Genomic DNA, 20355 nt, shown 5'->3' on the forward strand with positions numbered 1-20355 from the left:
GCGGGCAGGACTGGCCTAGGGGTATTTTAAATTGGTTTTAACTAAATTTTAGTAGAAGCGGCCTATTCAAATATTTATTTTTAATCATTTTCTTAAATTTTGTATTTTGTATTGTATTAAGTTGTTTTTAAACTGGCTGTAAGCCGCCCTGAGTCCTCCGGGAGAAGGGCGGGGTATAAATATAATAAAATTCAAAAAATTCAAAATTCAAATTCACAACCACAATTGGATTGCCTGAGTTTGGAGACAACAATTTTCAACTTATCTCTTTTTCAATTTTTAGCCCCATTATCTTCTCCTCTTGATTGACGTCTCTGTTCAAGTCTGATTTCTAGTTGCAGTTTTGCACATCTACAGTACATGATTTCCTGAGACAACATGAATTTTGTTTTCAAATATAGCCACACTGACTGCAAAGTGTGTTTATCAAAGAGGACCATTGCAAAAGAGTCATCTAAAATTGGTCCAAGGCTCAAGAACAGGACCACAGTTGTCAGCCAGTCCAAGCATCTAAGGTTCAGAGTGAAAGTCATCCACAGGGGCCACACCTGAGCTGAATATTGTTTACAACAAAGAGAAAAGAGGGAACCCAGTCTCTTACATAGGCTGTTACTCCTTGGAATGGTGCAACAGCCAACTGTCACTCATTGGAATTTTTACTCTGTTGCTAGGCAACTAACCTAATGGGACCTCCCTTCTAAACTCCGTTCTACTGGGCCATGACAATTCTACATTTCAAGAGCCAAAATAAACCATAAAGGGGACAAAGGACAATCTTGTCAGGTCCCCTTCTGGATGTCGCATGAATTATTTAGATCAATTTGAGTCTTCTGAGATGTAAATCGACTTAATTCCTTGAAAATAATTCTCATTGAAGACCAGGTCTTCCAGAACTTTAAACACAACACAGTTCAAAATTATAATTCAATAAGGAAATTGTTCTCTAATTCTTCTTTATCTTTATAGTAGTTATAGGATATTCATAATTTGTCTCTGGGTTTGTGAGAGTTTGTGTAAGTTACATTTTTAAGATATGTATCTTCTCTTTTATATAAATTGGAACAAAAGTCATAACACGATTTCTTTATACTTGCATAATCCAATAATATTTTATCTCTTTTCAATACTGTTTTCTTTTGTTTCTCCTTTCTCAGTTTGTGAGCCAATCATTTCCTTGGTTTATTTGTAAACTTAAAATTCTTTTGTTTTGCATAATTCAATTTAGTCCCCGTTTCTCTCAGTATTAACATAGGTAATTGTTGTAAAAATTTAACCAGATATACAATAATTGAGTCTGCTGGAATTTTTTTGTAAATAATCAACCTTTTTAAATTTCATTCAAAATCGCCTGCAATTATATGTAAACTTATAACTATTTATGGTTATAATAACTTATATTTTGTTTTTTCTTTGACATTTCTCTTGGCATTTTAATGTCTTTTTTCTTTGACAATGAATGTATAATCATCACTATTATTTTATTGTTTTATTTTTCTGTTTTTTTGTTATGAACCAAAGAGCAATAAAAATAAATTAACAGGCAGCTTATACTATTTATTGAAGCAGATAAATTCTTTCAACATATCAGTGAGATAAATATTTTAGCTCCTAAATTATGCTTAACTCAGTTTTTCCTCTCACCTTGAACATAAAAATTGGAAATTCATCTCTCAGAATTAGGTGCTCTGGGGCAAGGCTTTTCAACCAGTGGTACGGGTACCACCTGTGGTATATTGGCACCTGGCAGGTGGTATGCGACCATCCTATAAAACTGGTGGTGGGGGAGGAGAATGAGCTGAACCGGTGGCAGCACCTCACAAGCCTGAGCAAGAGATGGCTGGAGCTGCAGGGCTGTCAGGGCTCAGTGGAAGTGCCAGAATCAACGCCAGGCTCCAGCTGGAGCTAGGCGCTGATCCTGGTGCTTCTGCTGAGCCCTGAAGAAGGACCAATCAGCTGGAATGTTGCCTTATCTCCAGGGTCTTGTGATTTACATTCAGATGCTTGGCAACTGATTCATATTTATGATGGTCACAGTGTCCCAGGGTCATTTGAAGTGACCAAAACTTGCTGCAGCCACCCAGTAGACAGGGGGAATAAAAACCAAACACCCCCCCCACCCCACCCCTGCTGCCAATTTTCAGCAGAAATGCTCACAACAATGAAAACCTCGGACAGGAAGAATAGTGCTGCTGAGCGGGCAGGCAGGTGTCTTGCTCGGCTCTGGCTTGGGGGGCACTTTTTTCAGTGCCATTGTAACTTTGAACAGTCACTAAGCAAACTGTTGTAAGTCGAGGACTATCTGTACTTTATCACTTTTTTCCTTTTTGGGGGGGGATCATCAAGTTTTTGACACCTTGCTAGGCAAGGTACTCGGATGTTGCCATATCCTAAAAGTGGTACAATGGGTGAAAAGATTGAAAAGCCCTGCTCTGGGGGACCCCATTTCTTAGCCCCAAAGAGGCAACAGCATTTTTACAACAAGGAAGATTTTAATAATATGATTTGTTAACAATATTTCCAGCATGCATCAATCTTTATAGAGTCTAGATGGGGAACAAGAAGTCAAACCAATGCATTTAGTATTACTGATCAAAAATAAATGAATAAATAAATAAAATTGTCCAGATATAATCGTGTATGCTTCTGTTTGTGCATGACTGTGTCCTGAAGGTATCAGGTAAAAAAGATTATTGACTTTTAAATCAATAACAAAGAAAAGATTAAACAAAAATAAACATAATTCTTGGGAATGAAAAACCAAAAAAATCATTTTGGAAATGAATTGTTCAGTCTTTGCTCTGGAGTTATCACAATTCCTAAAATCTAACCTGAAGTAATAGGAAAAAAGTTGCAGGCTGAATTTTTTTAAATGTAAAATACCAAATTAAATTGTTTTGTGAGAAGGAATCCTAAATTATCATCTTAAAATTTGAAAAAATACATAAGCCTCCATTTTTTATTTTATTTTATTTTTAAAACAAATTGCTCCTTTGTGTTGAGATCTGGCCTCAGGATAATAATATAGCACTTGGGGATGAAGATGCAGCCCAGCAGTCCAGCACTGGAGGACAAGATGGAAAAGGCACAAAACTTACCCAGACACTGCAGAAGACCAGCATGCTGAAGGTGATCAGTTTGGCTTCGTTGAAGGCCCCAGGGAGATTCCTGGCCAGGAAAGCCACTGTGAAGCAGATGGCAGCCAGGAAGCCTATGTAGCCCAGGGCTCCATAGAACATGGCAATAGACCCTTCATTGCATTGCAGGATGATCTCTCCAGGCTGGGAGTGGAAGTCAGAGTCAGGGAAGGGGGGAGAGACTCCTAACCAGATGGAGCAAATAAGACTTTGAATCCCAGAACAAGAAAGTACAAGGAAGTTGGCCAGAGCTTTCCCCAACCACCTCCTAATAGTGTTGCCTGGCTTTGTGGCCAGGAAGGCCAACACTACTGTGATTGTCTTGGCTAAGACTGAAGAGACAGCAGTTGAGAAGATGATGCTGAAAATGGCTTGACGGACAAGACAAGTGGCTTTCCTTGGTTGGCCAATAAAGAGGAGTGAGGTCAGGAAGGAAAACAACAAGGAGATAAGGAGGACGTAAGAGAGGTTTCTGTTGTTGGCCTTGACTAATGGAGTTTCCAAATATTGAATGAAGATGGTTAACACAAGTACTGTGGTTAAAGACAAGAAGAGGGAAAAGGAAGCCAGGAGGCTCCCCAGAACTCCCTTATAGGATAGAAAGGTTATGACTTTAGGGATGCAATGATCTTGTTTCTCATTTGGATGCTGATCCTCTGAACATTTGGTGCATTTCTCTGCATCTGCAAAAGAGAGAGATGGGAAAAATATGATTTATCCACCCCCTGTAGTGTTGGCCTTTTCTTCTATCTAATTCTAAATGCATCAGCTCAGATTAGTCAATTCCCTCACATTTGATTTTGCTGTTGTTGTTTTTTTACATTTTTCCAGCAATCCTTCACACCTTTTATCTGAGCGTCTTTAAAATATTGTACTTTAAAGTGTTTTCTTTTCTGTGACTGTGTTTTTGGCACTTTTAATATGCTTTTTTTCAATTTATGGACAAATTGTGGAAAGAAAGCCAGCATGGAATGTGCAAAACATAAATCCTTTTTCATAAAAAGGTCCTCTTTTCTCTTCAGAAGTGGTGCAGAGGTGATCAGAGGGAAAGCAAGGCTTGGCTGATCAGCCGCCTTTCTCTCGAATTCTTACAACATACCTCATGAAACTCATTCTGCATCTTAAGGCAAGGAAGGCAAAAAAGAAACACCAAAATTGTGAAATCAGACTCTGATCACTCCCACCCTGGGTGTCAAGACTGCTAACATCGGATGTTCTTGCTTCCCATATATGAAGAAGCAAACATGTTTTATTTAGCCTGCATATCACTTCTAGAGTTAAATCAGACAATGCTAGCAGTGGGTGGGAAAGTATGCTAGTTAACCATAACAATATTTCAGTACAGCATTGCCAAGGTCAGCTGTAACCAGAGGAGTTACGGGAGGGACAGTTCACACTTCAAACTAATTGGAGAACGTGATTGATGACTGTAAAATGAAGGAGTGAGTTATGCTTTGTTATGGGTGATTGTGGGTGGGAGGATTCAGTTTTTGGCTTCATTATGTACGTCCCAAAGCTATGTAGCAATAAAAGGATTCTTTAAGGTAAATAAGCCTCAAAGTTCTTTGAAAAGCTGCTTCTTTTCGGAACCATGACATCAGGGACTTTTCCTTCAGAGCCACCCACCTTCTTGAGTGGAGATGGTCCCTTCCCCACAAGGAACACAGTCGTAGCAGCAAGGGGGCTCCCCTTCTCGAGGCACCACGAAGAATCCAGGATAGCAGCTCTCCACACATTTGGATTCTGGGAGTGACTAAGCCAAAACAGAAGACATGTCAAGGACAATGTGGAGAAAATGTGTTGTGTGCATTTGGGGCATATAGGCTTTATTGGCCTACCTGCTCTTCTGCTGATATTAGACAGCCAGTGGAGTCAGGAAAAGGGCTAAAGTAGTTCAATTCTGGCCATGAAGGGCAGCTGTGCTTTCACAAGGGCTGATGAGCTGATCTGCATGCTAGCTAGGGCTGCGGTTAGGAGATGTCAAAAGAGCAATTCCATTGGGACAGCCTGGTATATATCAGACTAGACCATTGGGGTACATCACACACCTCCTTAGTTGGTGGGAGACTTGCTGCCAGTCTAATTTAAAAATCTAATGTAAAAATCAGAGAGAGAGAGAGAGAGAGAAGAGGGGAGAGGGATAGGAGAGAAAAGATTTGTGAAGGGAATAGCTTGAGATAAATTTTGGAGATAGAGGTTAAGTATGCAGAGCAGTGCTTGTCTATGGAGATTCTCAGTCATCCAGGTCATAATAATAATAATAATAATAGTAAAGTTGGAAGGGACCTTGGAGGTCATCTAGTCCAACCCCCTGCTCAGGCAGGAAACCCTATACCATTTCGGACAAATGGCTGTCCAGTCTCTTCTTAAAAACTTCCAGTGTTGGAGCATTCACTGCTTCTGGAGGCAGGTTGTTCCACTGGTTAATTGTTCTAACTGTCAGGAAGTTTCTCCATAGTTCTAGGTTGCTTCTCTCCTTGATTAGTTTCCACCCGTTGCTTCTTGTCCTGCCTTCAGGCACTTTGGAAAATAGCTTGACTCCCTCCTCTTTGTGGCAGCCCCTGAGATATTGGAATACTGCTATCATGTCCCCCCTCGTCCTTCTCTTCATTAAACTAGACATACTCAATTCCAGCAGCCATTCCTTATATGTTTTAGCCTCCAGTCCCCTAATCATCTTTGTTGCTCTTCTCTGTACTCTTTCTAGAATCTCAACATCTTTTTTACATCGTGGTGACCAAAACTGGATGCAGTATTCCAAGTGTGGTCTTACCAAGGCATTGTAAAGTGGTATTAATAGTTCACATGATCTTGATTCTATCCCTCTGTTAATGCAGCCTAGCACTGTGTTGGCCTTTTTGGCAGCTGCAGCACATTGCTGGGTCATGGTCATGGTTGTCCCAAAGGTGCTTTTTCAGGAGGCAACTGGACTTTGTTTTTCAAAACAAAACAAAAAGTCCAGTTGCCTGTTGAAAAAGCACCTTTGGGACAAAAACAGTGGTTGGGTTCCAGGTTGGGAAGAAAGAAAAAAGGTTCTGAGGTGACCTTTATGGAAGAAGTAAAGTGAAGACCAGATGGACAAGAGCTCCACTGAAGAGACAAGGCTGCAGGTGGCAGCTTGACTGAAGGATAAAGGCTGTGGTGGAGAAACTCTGGTCTCTGGGGTAGGATTGGGCAGAAGACCTTTAGAGGATTTCTTCCCTCTGTGGAGAAGCAGTAGGTGCTACCCTTGCAATCCCAAACACCTTCAGTTCAAAAAGTACACCATCATACTCTCTCTCTTTGATATTGCTTCTCCTAATAAGACTTTGTGACCTAAGCCAGGGCTTTTCAACCTTTTCACCCATTGTACCACTTTTAGGATATGGCAACATCCGAGGACCACCAGTCGCCTAGCAAGGTGTCAAAAACTTGACCCAAAAAAAAAAAAGGGAAAAAGTGATAAATTACAGGTGGTCCTCGACTTACAACAGTTCGCTTAGTGACTGTTCGAAGTTACAACGGCACTGAAAAAAGTGCCCTCCAAGCTACAGCCGAGCAAGACACCTGCCGGCCCGCCTGGCCGCACTCTTCATCCTGTCCGAGGTTTTCATTGTTGTGAGCATTTCTGTTGAGGATTGGCAGCGGAGGTGGGGTGGGGGGTGTTTGGTTTTTATTCTCCCCATCTGCTGGGTGGTTGCAGCAGGTTTTGGTCACTTCACATGACCCTGGGACACTGTGACCATCATAAATATGAATCAGTTGCCAAGCATCTGAATGTAAATCACAAGACCCTGGAGATGCTGCAACATTGCAGCTGATCGGCGCTTCTTCTGGGCTCAGCAGAAGCACCAGGTCAGTGCTGCTTTCCAGCTGATTGGTGCTTCTTCAGGGCTCAGCAGAAGCCCCAGGATCAGTGCCGAGCTCCAGCTGGAGCCTGGCGCTGATCCTGTCGCTTTCGCTGAGCCCTGCAGCTCCAGCCATCTCTTGCTCAGGCTTGTGTGGTGCTGCCACCGGTTCAGCTCATTCCCCCCCGCTACCACTTTTCTAGGATGGTCACGTACCACCTGCCATGTGCCAATGTACCACAGGTGGTACCCGTACCACTGGTTGAAAAGCCCTGACCTAAGCATTGCCAGACAGAGATGGGTTACAGCTCCATCTGCAGAATGTTGAGCAGGATTATCTATGATTCCCTAGATAAAAGGGGCTGAAACATTTGTAAGTCCAGGTCAAAAACACTTAGATGTGGCTCAGGCAGAGACCTCCCTTAATTCACTGAAGGGTCAGAAGGATAGCCAGTATAGCAGAATTGGTCCTGCAGGATTCTGTAATTAGTGTCAATCTTCGAGAGAGTACTTTCTGGCTTTCCTGTGGTGTTGAAAGAATTGAGGAAGAAAAATTTCCTTCACCTGATTGAGCCATTTGGGGGACACCATCACATCCTGGTCAACAGTAAACATGGTTTCTCCTGATCCCTGTCTTGCTAGGCTCCCAAATTTTGCCCGGACAACTGACTTATTGGGAAACTGGGCCCAACTCATGATGTCAAGATCAGCAGCCGGCTCTTCACTCTCATCCAGATATAATCCATCAAAGGAGTTATTGTAAAGCAATGAGTTTTGCAGGAAAAGATGAAGCTAAAATAAGAGATGAAGGGAAAACAGAGAAAATAGAGCAGGAATTCTGACAGGATAATTCTGCACAGTTTCAGTATCCTGTATCTGCATTTGCTATAATGCTTATATTTAGCAGAGATTTCTGTATGGACCATGGGTGCAATTACCTAATTAACATAACATAACATAATAAAGTGAAAGAAAAAAATCTTAAGACATATTAGCTCATAACACTGGAAGTTTTTAAGAAGAAACTGGACAGCCATTTGTCCGAAAGGGTATAGGGTTTCCTGCCTGAGCAGAGGGTTGAACTAGATGACCTCCAAGGTCCCTTCCAACTTTATCATCATCATCGTCGTCGTCATCATCATCATCATGATCATCATGATCATCATCATCATTATTATTATTATTATAAAGTTAAGAAAATTCATTTATTATACATTGAAGCTCAGACCATGAAAAATATTGCAAAACTCTGTTACTATAAAAACAGCCTTGACCTGTATGGCACTGGTGCCCAACCTTTATAATAATAATAATAATAATAATAATAATAATAATAATAATAATAATAATAATGATGATGATGATGATGATGATGATGATGATGATGATGATGATAGTAATAAAAACAACAACAACAATAATAATAGTAATAAAACAACAACAACAACATCATCATCAACAACAACAACAACAACAACAACAACAACAACAATAATAATAATAATAATAATAATAATAATAATAATAATAATAATGTTGGAAGGGACCTTGGAGGTAATCGAGTCCAACCCCCTGCTCACATAGGTAACCCTACACCATTGTTTGCTGTTCCACAGACTGGGGATTGGGGACACCTGATGTATGGCATTAGTTGCTTAGTCTGGTCTATCTTGTAGGGCTGATATCAATCTTGTGTGTTACAATCCTCTCGCATATTATCTTTATGTAAATTAGGGAAAGGCTATGGCTCAGTGGTCAAAGACTTTGAGCTTGTCAACTGGAGAGCTGACAGTCCAGATTAGAGACCTCAGCTCTGTGCAACTGGGTGAGCTCCTGTTACCTGCCCCAGCTCCTGCCCACTTAGCAGTTTAAAAGCATGCAAATTGCAAGTAGATTAATGGGTACCACTTTGGTGAGAAAGTAACAACATTCCATGCACCTTTGTTGTATAGCCATGTTGGCTACTGACTATAGAAATTGTCTTTGGACAATGCTAAGAAATGGAGATGAGCACTGTGTTCTAAAGTCGGACACGACTGACAGGGAATTCTTTAGCTATTAGCAAGAGCCATGTACTGCAGGCTACTTCTGCTAACTGCCAGCTGCTAGCAGTTCAGCAGTTTGATTCTCACTGACTCAGACTTCCATACTTCCGAGGTCAGTACAATGAGGATCCAGATTGTTGGAGGCAAGATGTTGACTCTGTAAACCACCTAGAGAGGGCTGCAAAGCACGGTGAAGTGGTATATATGTCTAAGTGCTATTGCTATTGAAATAATTCATACAGGAGATGAAAAAGGCCCATGTTACCAACGATGTTTACAGATTGTTAGTCCAGGACTATAGAGAGGAAAGCTAAATCTCTGAATAAAGTAGTGAATTTCATAGATAAGTTTACAGTTAAAAAAAAGTAGAAAAGAATGTCACCAGAAGATGATGCAGAGGGAATACCTGCCATGGTTGCAGCTGCTGAACAGCCAAGTGATCTTTATCATTTTTCATTTTCCTCTTGGATCTGGGTAAATATGCAGCATTTAAGGCTCTGGCCACACTCCAGATGGAATTATAAATGATGTAGCTGTCCAGAGACAGGATTCCTTCAATCTCCTCTTGGGGCAGAGCTTCTTGGTCCTCTTTCTCTGGGCATCTTGTCCAGCCTTTCACGGACAAGCCATGCTTGGAATAGGAACAATGAAATGCTTTCTTCATAAAGCCTATGATAGACTTGTAAATAGATTGAAAATCACCATATTTGTCATTTCTATTTGTCTGGATCAAGAAGGAAATATAGCCATAGATGGATGGAATAATCAATGCACTATACCGTAAATCCAAAGTGAAATCCCACAAAGCTGAAGTGATCCAGACCTTTCCGACTGTGGGTTTTGTGTAAGTTTCAATTATCTTCTGAGTAATGAATATTCCTCTAACGAAGGAATCAATCTCCACACAGTAAATAAAGACATTGACTTGTCTCCATTTGTAAAATTGAAAAGAATCAACATGTACATGAGGGGCAGCCACAGGGATGCTTTGGGATAAAACAACACAAATTCCATTCCTGACAAGCAGAGGAGTCAAAATTCTCATGAACCTCTCTCCACCATCAGAATCTGGAGCAACCAGACCGACCAATGTCCACCTGAAGTGCTGGAGCAATTTGATAATTGCAGGATACTGAGCTCCTTCTTTGGGGACCACACGGTACAAAAAAGGGGACAGAATTTTGTCATTCTGTGAAGTCTGAGAAACAAAAACATAACTGATCTGAAAAGGGAAAAAAGTATTATTTATGAAAAGTGCAAAGAAAAACAACTAAGATTAAAGACCTGGAAACTAAAACATATGAAGAACGGTTGCAGGATTTGGGTATGGCCAATCTGGAGAAAAGAAGGATTAGGGGGGACATGATAGCAGTATCCCAGTATTTGAGAGGCTGCCACAAGGAGGAGGGGGTCAATTTATTTCCCAAAGCATCAGAAGGCAAGACAAAAAACAATGGGTGGAGACTAATCAAGGAGAGAAGCAACCTGGAATCAAGGAGAAACTTCCTAACAGTGAGAACAATTAACCAGTGGAACAGCTTGCCTTCAGACATTGTAGGTACTTCATCGTGGGAGTTTTTAAAGAAGAGACTGGACAGCCACTTGTCTGAAATGGTGTAGGGTCTCTTGCTTGAGCAGGGGGCTGGACTAGAAGACCTCCAAGGTCCCTTCCAGCTTTATTCTGATTGATTGAGTCAACTCCAAGCCAAGATATTATTAGCATTTGAAATCTAAGATAATAATCCCAGTTATACTATGTTAGAGGAAAACCACCTCAACAAGAGTGTATTCACAGTTTTTCTGGTTGGTCTGTTCATAGGTTGCACTCCCTTCCACTTAGCCTTGAGTATGAGATGTTTCTTCCACAAATAGGAAGAGTCTAACTTGGATTGGATTTAGGTATTTCAGATCTGGCTGTTTTAACCTTTTCCCCTCTTTGTGAATTTAGAACCACTCAATTACATTAGGCCAATGGTTTCAATGATGAAAAGCTGCCTGTTAATTTCATGAAAAATTCAAAGGAGAAGTAGTGTTCCCCAACACATGCACACACCTGTGGAATTTTATAAATGCCCAACATATTTGAAATCTGGATGGAGATATCAGCATTGGACCCCTCAAAAACTACTAGAGGTCTCTTATGGTTCCCACACCTGTAGTTTGGAATATTTGCCTCCCCTGTTGAAAGCAAATCTAGCAAGGCATCCAAAGTTATGATTAGACTGAAATAGTTTTCATGGAGGTTGTAGCCCAGAGAGATGTTGGGTAAAAGCTGGAAATCCTGGTTGATCTCCTGGATGGCAAAAAGGAAAGAGAGAATTTTCCAGGAAAATGTGGATCCTTTCCTGAAAAAAAAAATATATATTTCACATCATTATTAATGAAAATAATATTTTTATATAACTGCAAAAGGGTTTCTATCTAAATGTAATGTAATTCACTGATCAACCTATCAAAACAATGTTTACATGTTATAAATATTCAACTATCCATTTTATGTCCTTATCATCATGTGAAATATGTCCTTATCATCTGTGAAATATTCTCGGAATAAGAAATATGAAGTTAAATAAAATAGTGAAAATAAGAATGAGAATTTTAATTTATTAGTGTGTAGCATAGAAAATGTATTATAAAATGAAAGAAAAACACACTCCAAATTTTGCTGTAACAGAGCCCTTTTAGATCACCAAAAGTCTGGTGTTATCTAAATTTTGTCACAAATATTTTTATTAGGATTCATAATGGCACCAATTATGGAAGAGGGGTATTTTTCCCACCTGGTTTCTTGAATTCTTTTCTTTTATACTTTTCTTTTAAGCAGGGGACTAAAAGACCCTTTTTATATTCAGTCCTGAAATCTCCTTGAATTGTCCTTGGAATTTTCCCAGGAATTCCAAGACCAAACTCAAGTAAACCTCATTGTTGCTCATTGTCTCGGAGTGACAGGCTGGAAGGTTAATATCTTCCTTTATATCTTTATAATCCTTAATGCTTCAGGATGCCCAAGGCAAGCTGAATAAACAATCTTTGAATGGTGACCCACCCAGATTTTGTTGAGATGCTTCCAGGGAGAGAAGTCACTACTTCCTGAGCTATTAAATAGCTCCTATGATGTCCTAGTGTTACATTCCCTGCTTCATTGAAATGTCCACCCTGTCCATCCTAGTTCTGCAAGGTTGGCTTTCTATGTTGGAAAATGATATCGCAGGTTTCACCCCTCTGCTCTTGCTCAGAAGATAGAGAAGTCATTTTCAAATTCTCCCCCAAAGAGTTTAGCTTCTTCACTAGCACTTACCTTTTAATGATCAGTTATAGGGTGTTGGGGGAGCAGACTTGTTCTGCCACTCAGTTAAGATCTCTCTGTTTAGAGGACATGAAAGAAAGTGAGTATCTCCTTTACATGGTTCACCTGTGAGATGGTTAACAGCATCAAATTTCTGGGTGTGCAGCTAACAATTAGGCTAGCTTAGTCGCTCAACAGTGAGACACTGGTGAAGCAGGCACAGCAGCACCTGCATTTTCTGCGTCACATGAGAAAATCATATCTTCCTTCTCCTGTCCTTACCACTTTCTATAGAGGAATGATCAAGAGTATCCTGTCATATTCCATTACAGTCTGGTTTGGAAGCATCACTGCTTCAGACAGGAAGGCAGTGCAGAGAGTGGTAAGGATGGCAGAAAAGATTATTGGCAGTTCACTCCTTTCTATCCAGGACATAGCATATAAATGATGCTTGAGCAGGATCTGCAGGATTGTCTGGGACGCTATACATCCTCTTCATGACCTGTTTTCCTTGTTACCTTCTAAGAAAAGGGGGCTTCATGGTATCTGAAGCAGAACAACCAGATTCAGTCACAGTTTTGTTCCATACAGTATTAACTTTGTGAACTTCCAAACTTCCTCTTTCTGCTATGTATTCAAGATGGACAGTGATTAATATTTATATGTATTTATATATAAGGAAGTAGGTATATACATATGTTGTATGTAGCACGTTTATATTTATGTTATCTATGTGTACACTTTTGAGGGCAGGCAACAGAATTTCAGTGTGCCCAGAGTAAAAAATGACAATCAAGGTTGTCCTATCTTACATTTCAGAAAGGACCTTAAAACTCAGGAAACTGTGTAGGACTGAGGCCTTTGAACTGGTGCATCCAAACTCTTAACTCCAAGAGTGACCAACAGAGAAAATCTGATCTAAGGAGGAGCCCTGACAATGGACACAAGAGATGTAGCTTTTTGCAGCTTGATGTCAACCCCCCCCCACTTGGCTGCATATTTACCACTATTCTATATAAAGCTTGTAAGCCATGCTTTGTGAATCTCCCCTGCATCTTTCTCCAACACAGGAAGATAGCAATGGATGAAAGATAAGGATGAAATAGTGCAGTTACATCTAGATAAAGTCTGGAAATTAGCAATGACCAGCAGTTTCATTGTACCTGCAGTGACTTACCCATAAACCTTTATAGAGGGGTTCCTGTTGAAATCATAAGGGAGGAAGGATGCTTTGGTTGCACCAATAACCCCACCCAGAAGAAGGTCCCCCAGCTTGTAAAAATTCAGTGGGTCAGCTTCATTCCTCTCCAGGCTTAGAGGGCATTTCAAAGTGACCTTCCCATCAGCTGCATGAGGAAGCAGCATGAGAAGGAAGAGCTGGAAGACCATTTGTTTGCTTGAGTCAGTCCCTTCCCTTGTAGCTTCTTCTCTTTTTCTCAAATAAAGTCAGAAGCAGGAAATGAAGCTTCCCTGAAGGTGCATTACTTCAAAAGGGGACGAAGAAAGTTCCTTGATATTGTTCCAGACTTTCAATGAAATATCAACTTTTTAGCCTTTCAGCAGTTCTCATGTATGACATCACTTCATATTTTTTTTTTTTCTGGAGGCTGATGTTTATATCCAGAACTCTGTTTAGAGACCATCCCTGGTGATGTAACATGAGGGAATGAGCAGATCACTGTGATTTTGATAATGTGAAGGAGAAGGAGCATCAGCCTGAATCCTTTGGGACTCCATGTGGCTTTGGAAGTCCCAGATCTGAATTCAAAGTTTAAGTGAATGAGACGGGAGGGTTTGGCCAATCCATAGAATCACAGAATGGACGAACAGAATAGAATAGCACAGTTGGGACTTTGTAGGTCATTCAGTCCAACCCCATGCCCAACAGGAGACCCTACACCATTTCTGACAGATGGCAATCCAGTCTCTTCTTGAAATCCCCCAGTGATGAAGCTCCCACAACTTCTTCCCTCCCCCCCATATATTTTATTGATTTTTGAAAACATAAATCACTTAGTTGGTAAAAAATGTATTTGCTGGGTTTACATTTGTAAAGAAAAACCATTAACAATTGATTTCCATAATCCATAATCCACATGGTTTATTTAGTTGATTTCCCCTTTTCCCCAAAATGTCTTCTTTGCAAACCTTAAATTAATACAGTTCTTATTATTTTGATAAATAACAGTTTCATATATGATTTTTCCCAATATTCCTAGAAATAATGATCACATCAATATAATATTTCTTTTCTGTCTAATCATTCTGGTTGCCTCATCTTATATCCTGTTACAGTCCTTATTTAAATTTGTTTCTCCCATAAAGTTCAAAATAAGATCTTCTCAACAGTTAATTACATTTAAAGATTTAAACCCATTTTTCCCATATAAACCATCTCAACACTTTTGCATTTCTTAAAGAATAGATAAAAACAGTAAACAAAAGGAAAAGAGAGCAAGAGTAAAGAAACATAAAAAGAAAAATACTACTTAAAATATATATTCCTCCTAAGCTAATATATATTTATTCCCAAAATTTCTTATTCTTTTTAACCATAATTAAAAATATATTTAATCTTTATTCAATTTTTTTTCTTTTTATACATTATAATTTTCATAAGTTCAAACACATTTAATTATCTAAAACATTTCCTTCATCTAAGTCATTTCAACAGTATTATATTACTTATATCAAGAAATAAAATAAAAAAGGGGAAAAAAGCATACAGTATTATTTAAGGAATTCATCCCTCTTATAATGACATATATATTCACAATCTTTTCTATTTCTTTAACCATATTCAAACAAATGTTTCTTTTTAAAATATTCTCTCTGGTAGATCCCATCATCTATTTTCTTAATTTTCACTTTAATCTTTTTCCTTTGATCAGTATTTTTCTTGACCAATGTGTTTTGCTGAGTCAAAACGTTTTTCCATATATTCATGACTATTGCTGTAGGTATAAGAAGTAAATCAAATAAAGTGTCTTTATATGAGGCTTTTGCCTTTCCATGTTTTTTGAAAATCTTTTTCTTTTTCTTTCTCTCTGTTTCTCTTATCACTTCCTTTCTCTCTGATGTTTTCAATATCTCTATATTCCATTTTATCCAATCTGTTGTTTTGTCCTCAGATTTATTTTGTATTCTTAAGGGATGAGTTATTTTTTTCCATTTCTTGTGAATTTTTCCCCTCTAGGATTAAATCATGTTTTCTTGCCTTGTTAAGTTCCATCTTTGAGTCCCTATTTTCAATTTTATGTCCACTTATTTGTTTTGTCTGCTACTTCTCTGTTGTTGTTTCCTGGAAGTTTTTTTGTTGTAGAGTTAACTTAGAAATAGATTGATTTATATTTTCAAATTTATTTTGGATTTCTTTGTGATTTGAACTCATTGTTATTTGAATTAATTGCAGTATACTATATATCTCCTCCTGAGAGGTATTTATGTTTTCTTGGTGTGTTCTATCTATATGTCTCTGATCCATGATGGCCAAAAGTTGAAGTTTTCCTTCTTTTCTGCAAATAGCTTTAGAATTCTGGTTAAATAGATTTTTGTAATCCAAAGAAATAAAATTTTTTTTTTCTAAAGTTTATAATTCTCTTTGTCTGCAGCCCAGATTGTTGTCTTTTTTTCGTTACAGCTGTTCTTTGTTATTAAAGCTTTGAAGGTCACAAACACAGATTAGCTTTTCCCAGGTTTTGGCAAGTTCTGTATGGAGATCATAACTGTCATAATATTCATCCACCACTAGGTGTCAGCATCTATTTAGTTTTCAATATGAACAATGGTCTTTAAAATGAGAGTCTTAACCATTCAACAGTTTTAAACTTGTCCAAAATTAAATTTTACCTTTCAAGTTTATAAATTTATTTCACTAAATTTATAACTAAATTTCATTTTTGATGTGTGCCGTTGTGCCCACAGTAAAAAGTTGACAATAAAGGTTATCTTATCTTATCTTATCTTATCTTATCTTATCTTATCTTATCTTATCTTATCTTATCTTATCTTATCTTATCACCATATATTTTGATCCTCCCTAGAAATTTTAATTCGCCGCTTCCGTTAGTATAAGGGTGGGGCAGAAGTCTTTCTGCTTCACTTTCGGAGGTATTTTGCTTCTTGGGGATCTTTTTCAGGAAATTGACTGTGGAATGGAAAAGGGAAAATCAGATTCCTTACCCAGTTTCAAGCACGCTGTTTACTGTTGTGCTGGTTACTTCTTTTGGACTTCGGTTGCAAGTAGCTTGGGCTAATCGATGAAATACAGCCTTTCTCCTGTCGGGTTAGAAGGCTTTCCCCAAGATGAATGGAATGACCATCGTCATTCCAGAGTCGCCGGGGTACCCTTCTTTCTTTGTCGCCTCTCTAGGGCGGCTTAGACTCATTAAGGTCTCCAGGCAGGACAAAAATTAGCCGCGGGAGTGCAGCGGTCCACAAGCCTGTGACCAGTCACTACCACACAGGACCCGAAGTCCGAAGCTCCCACAACTTCTGCAGGCAAGCTGTTTCATTGGTTGATTGTTCTCACTGAGAGAAAAAATTTCCTTATTTCTAGGTTGAACCTCTCCTTTATCAGTTTCTATCCTTTATTCCTTGTCTGGCCTTCAGGTGTTTTGGAAAATAGGTTGATTCCCCCCTCTCTGTGACAGCGTCTGGTGACAGCCTCTAGGCTGGTTGTTCAGGCCTCACTGGGAAATCTCCCCTACCCTCCGTGATCCTAGGTAGAGTCTTCCACAGTTAAGAAATCTTTCAATCAGGAAATGTCTCCTAATATTTAACATGAATCGCCTTCATTATAATGTTATCCACTTAGAACTTGTTTTGCTCTCAATGTTTTATTCTTGTTTTATTTTGAACAGGACGAGAAACATTTTTATTGCTTTTGAGATTGTTCAATAACCCATTTCTGTGGGTTGTAACCCACCACTGTGAGGAGTGACTCCACTATGCATGAAAGGGTCCTTATGGGGAAAAAAACAGATTAATGCATGGAATGTGGGAGAAACTTCAGTAGAGGCTCTCCATAAAAAGGTCCACCAGAGGAAAAAAACATTATTGGTTGACAAGAGGTTTAAGAGGAGAATTTTCCTCATTTCCTATTAAAGCAGGGGTCCCCAACCTGATAGCAGTGTTCCAATATCTCAGGGGTTGCCACAAAGAAGAGGGAGTCAAGCTATTCTCTAAAGCGCCTGAAGGCAGGACAAGAAGCAATAGATGGAAACTAATCAAGGAGAGAAGCAACCTAGAACTAAGGAGAAATTTCCTGGCAGGTACAACAATTAATCAGTGGAACCTGCCTCCAGAAGTTGTAAATCCTCCAACACTGGAAGTTTTAAAGAGATTGAGCATTTGTCTGAAATGGTATAGATTTCCTGTCTGAGCAGGGGGTTGGACTAGAAGGCCTCCAAGGTCTCTTCCAATTCTGTTATTCTATTCTATTCTATTCTATTCTATTCTATTCTATTCTATTCTATTCTATTCTATTCTATTCTATTCTATTCCAGTCTCCTTTGCAGCTTGGCAGCCCATGCAATTTAACTGTAAGTTGAGCTGCAATGTTACTTAGCCTGGTAACGAAATGTTTGGAAACCAACCCAGAAGCTCAGAGAACGGATCTTCACCCTCAAAGTCAAGGTTACTATATATTTTAAAAATTATTTTGTTAGGGGTGCCATCCTGAATGTTTGGAATAGATATAAAGTAGGATTTGCAATAGTGGTAAATATCTGTAGCTTGGGTGTAGGATGATGGTGAGGGTTCATTCTCTGAGCTTGTGGGTTGGTTTCTGAAAGTTTTGTTACCAGGCTAGGTGACATCTTCAGCAGAGTTTAGGGGATGTCAATATAAGTGTGCTTCTGTTTATAAGAGCTTCAGGTGTGGCTATGTCAGGTAAGGATCTTGTGATGGGTCAGGTGTGAGTCATCAGTGAGAGGCATAAAAATAACAATAACAGAGTTGGAAGGGACGTTGGAGGACTTCTAGTCCAGATGTCCCCAACCTTTTGGGCATCAGGGATTGGTTCTACGGAGAAAGATTTTTCCATGGACTGGAGAGTGTGTGGTTTTGTGTGCTGCCTGCATCCCATGGATGGGGCTTTGCTTGTTTGTGCAGACCGGTTGCTGGCATGCCACCGACCAGTACTCAATGGAACCACATCTACATGGAGGGAAGTGTGTAGTGGTGTGCCCCAGGGCTGTGTTCTGGGCCCAGTGCTTGTCAACATCTTCATCAACGATTTGGACGAGGGGATAGATGGGGAACTCATCAAATTTGCAGACGACACCAAGCTGGCAGGAATAGCCAACACTCCAGAAGACAGGCTTAAGATACAGGAGGATCTGGACAGACTTGAACACTGGGCGCTATCTAACAAAATGAAATTCAATGGTGAAAAAAGTAAGGTTCTACATTTAGGCAAGGAAAACCAAATGTACAGGTATAGTATAGGGGGTACCTTGCTCAATAGTAGTAACTGTGAGAGGGACCTTGGAGTCCTAGTGGACAATCACTTAAATATGAGCCAGCAGTGTGCTGCAGCTGCCAAAAAGTCCAACACAGTGCTAGGCTGCATTAACAGAGGGATAGAATCAAGATCACGTGAAGTATTAATACCACTTTACAATGCCTTGGTAAGGCCACACTTAGAATACTGCATCCAGCTTTAATAATAATAATAATAATAATAATAATAATAATAATAATAATAATAATAATAATAATAATAATAATAATAATAATAATAATAATAATAAAGTTGGAAGGGACCTTGGAGGTCATCTAGTCCAACCCCCTGCTCAGGCAGGAAACCCTATACCATTTCGGACAAATGGCTGTCCAGTTTCTTCTTAAAAACCTCCAGTGTTGGTGCATTCACCGCTTCTAGAGGCAGGTTGTTCCACTGGTCAACAAAGATGATTAGGGGACTGGAGGCTAAAGCATATAAGGAATGGTTACTGGAATTGGGTATGTCTAGTTTAATGAAGAGAAGGACGAGGGGGGACATGATAGCAGTGTTCCAGTATCTCAGGGGCTGCCACAAAGAAGAGGGTGTCAAGCTATTTTCCAAGGTGCCTGAAGGCAGGACAAGAAGCAACGGATGGAAACTAATCAAGGAGAGAAGCAACCTAGAACTAAAGAGAAACTTCCTGACAGTTAGAACAATTAACCAGTGGAACAACCTGCCTCCAGAAATGGTGAATGCTCCAACACTAGAAGTTTTTAAGAAGAGACTGGACGACCATTTGTCTGAAATGGTGTAGGGTTCCTGCCTGAGCAGGGGGTTGGACTCAGTGACCTTCAAGGTCCCTTCCAACTTTTTTTTTTTTTTATTATTATTATTATTATGATGATGATGATGATGATGATGATGATGATGATGATGATGATGATGATGATGATGATGATGATGATGATGGATCATCGCACAGTCAGCCAGATGTTCAGACTGGATTTGGCATTTTGTCTACCTATCAAGTCCTTACCCAGGACCTGGGATAGGCAGATGTGGATGTTTGATGGTATTACAGATATCGTCGCAGGATGGAAGCAGTTCCTAGTAAGGCCACCTTTTGCAATTGACTAATGGCAAATTTGTCAATGCCAATGGTGTTCAAGTGGTGCTCCAGTTGTTTTGGGATTGCACCCAAGGCACCTATTACTATTGGTACTACCCTTGCTTGCTTTTTCCACAGTCTTTCTATCTCTATTTGTAGGTCTTTGTATTTTGTTATCTTCTCCAGTTCTTTCTCGTCTATTCTGCTGTCTCCAGGCACTGCCACGCCCACTATCCAGACTTTTTTGTCTTTCTTATCGACAATTGTTAAGTCCGGGGTGTTACGTTGCAGGTGCTTGTCTGTTTGAATTCTGAAGTCCCAGAGCAGTTTAATTTTATCATTTTCTATGACTTTCTCTATTTTATGATCCCACCAGTTTTTGCTTACAGGCAAATGATATTTCTTGCAGAACTTCCAATGCACCATTGTTGCTACTTTGTCATGCCGCTGCTTGTAGTCAGTCTGTGTGATCTTACCAGGTGGTCCACTGTTTCTTCAGCTTCTTTA

This window comes from Protobothrops mucrosquamatus, unplaced genomic scaffold (genome assembly GCF_001527695.2).
Source record: "Protobothrops mucrosquamatus isolate PMUCROS unplaced genomic scaffold, P.Mucros_1.0 scaffold258, whole genome shotgun sequence".
In the NCBI taxonomy this organism is placed as follows: Eukaryota; Metazoa; Chordata; class Lepidosauria; order Squamata; family Viperidae; genus Protobothrops; species Protobothrops mucrosquamatus.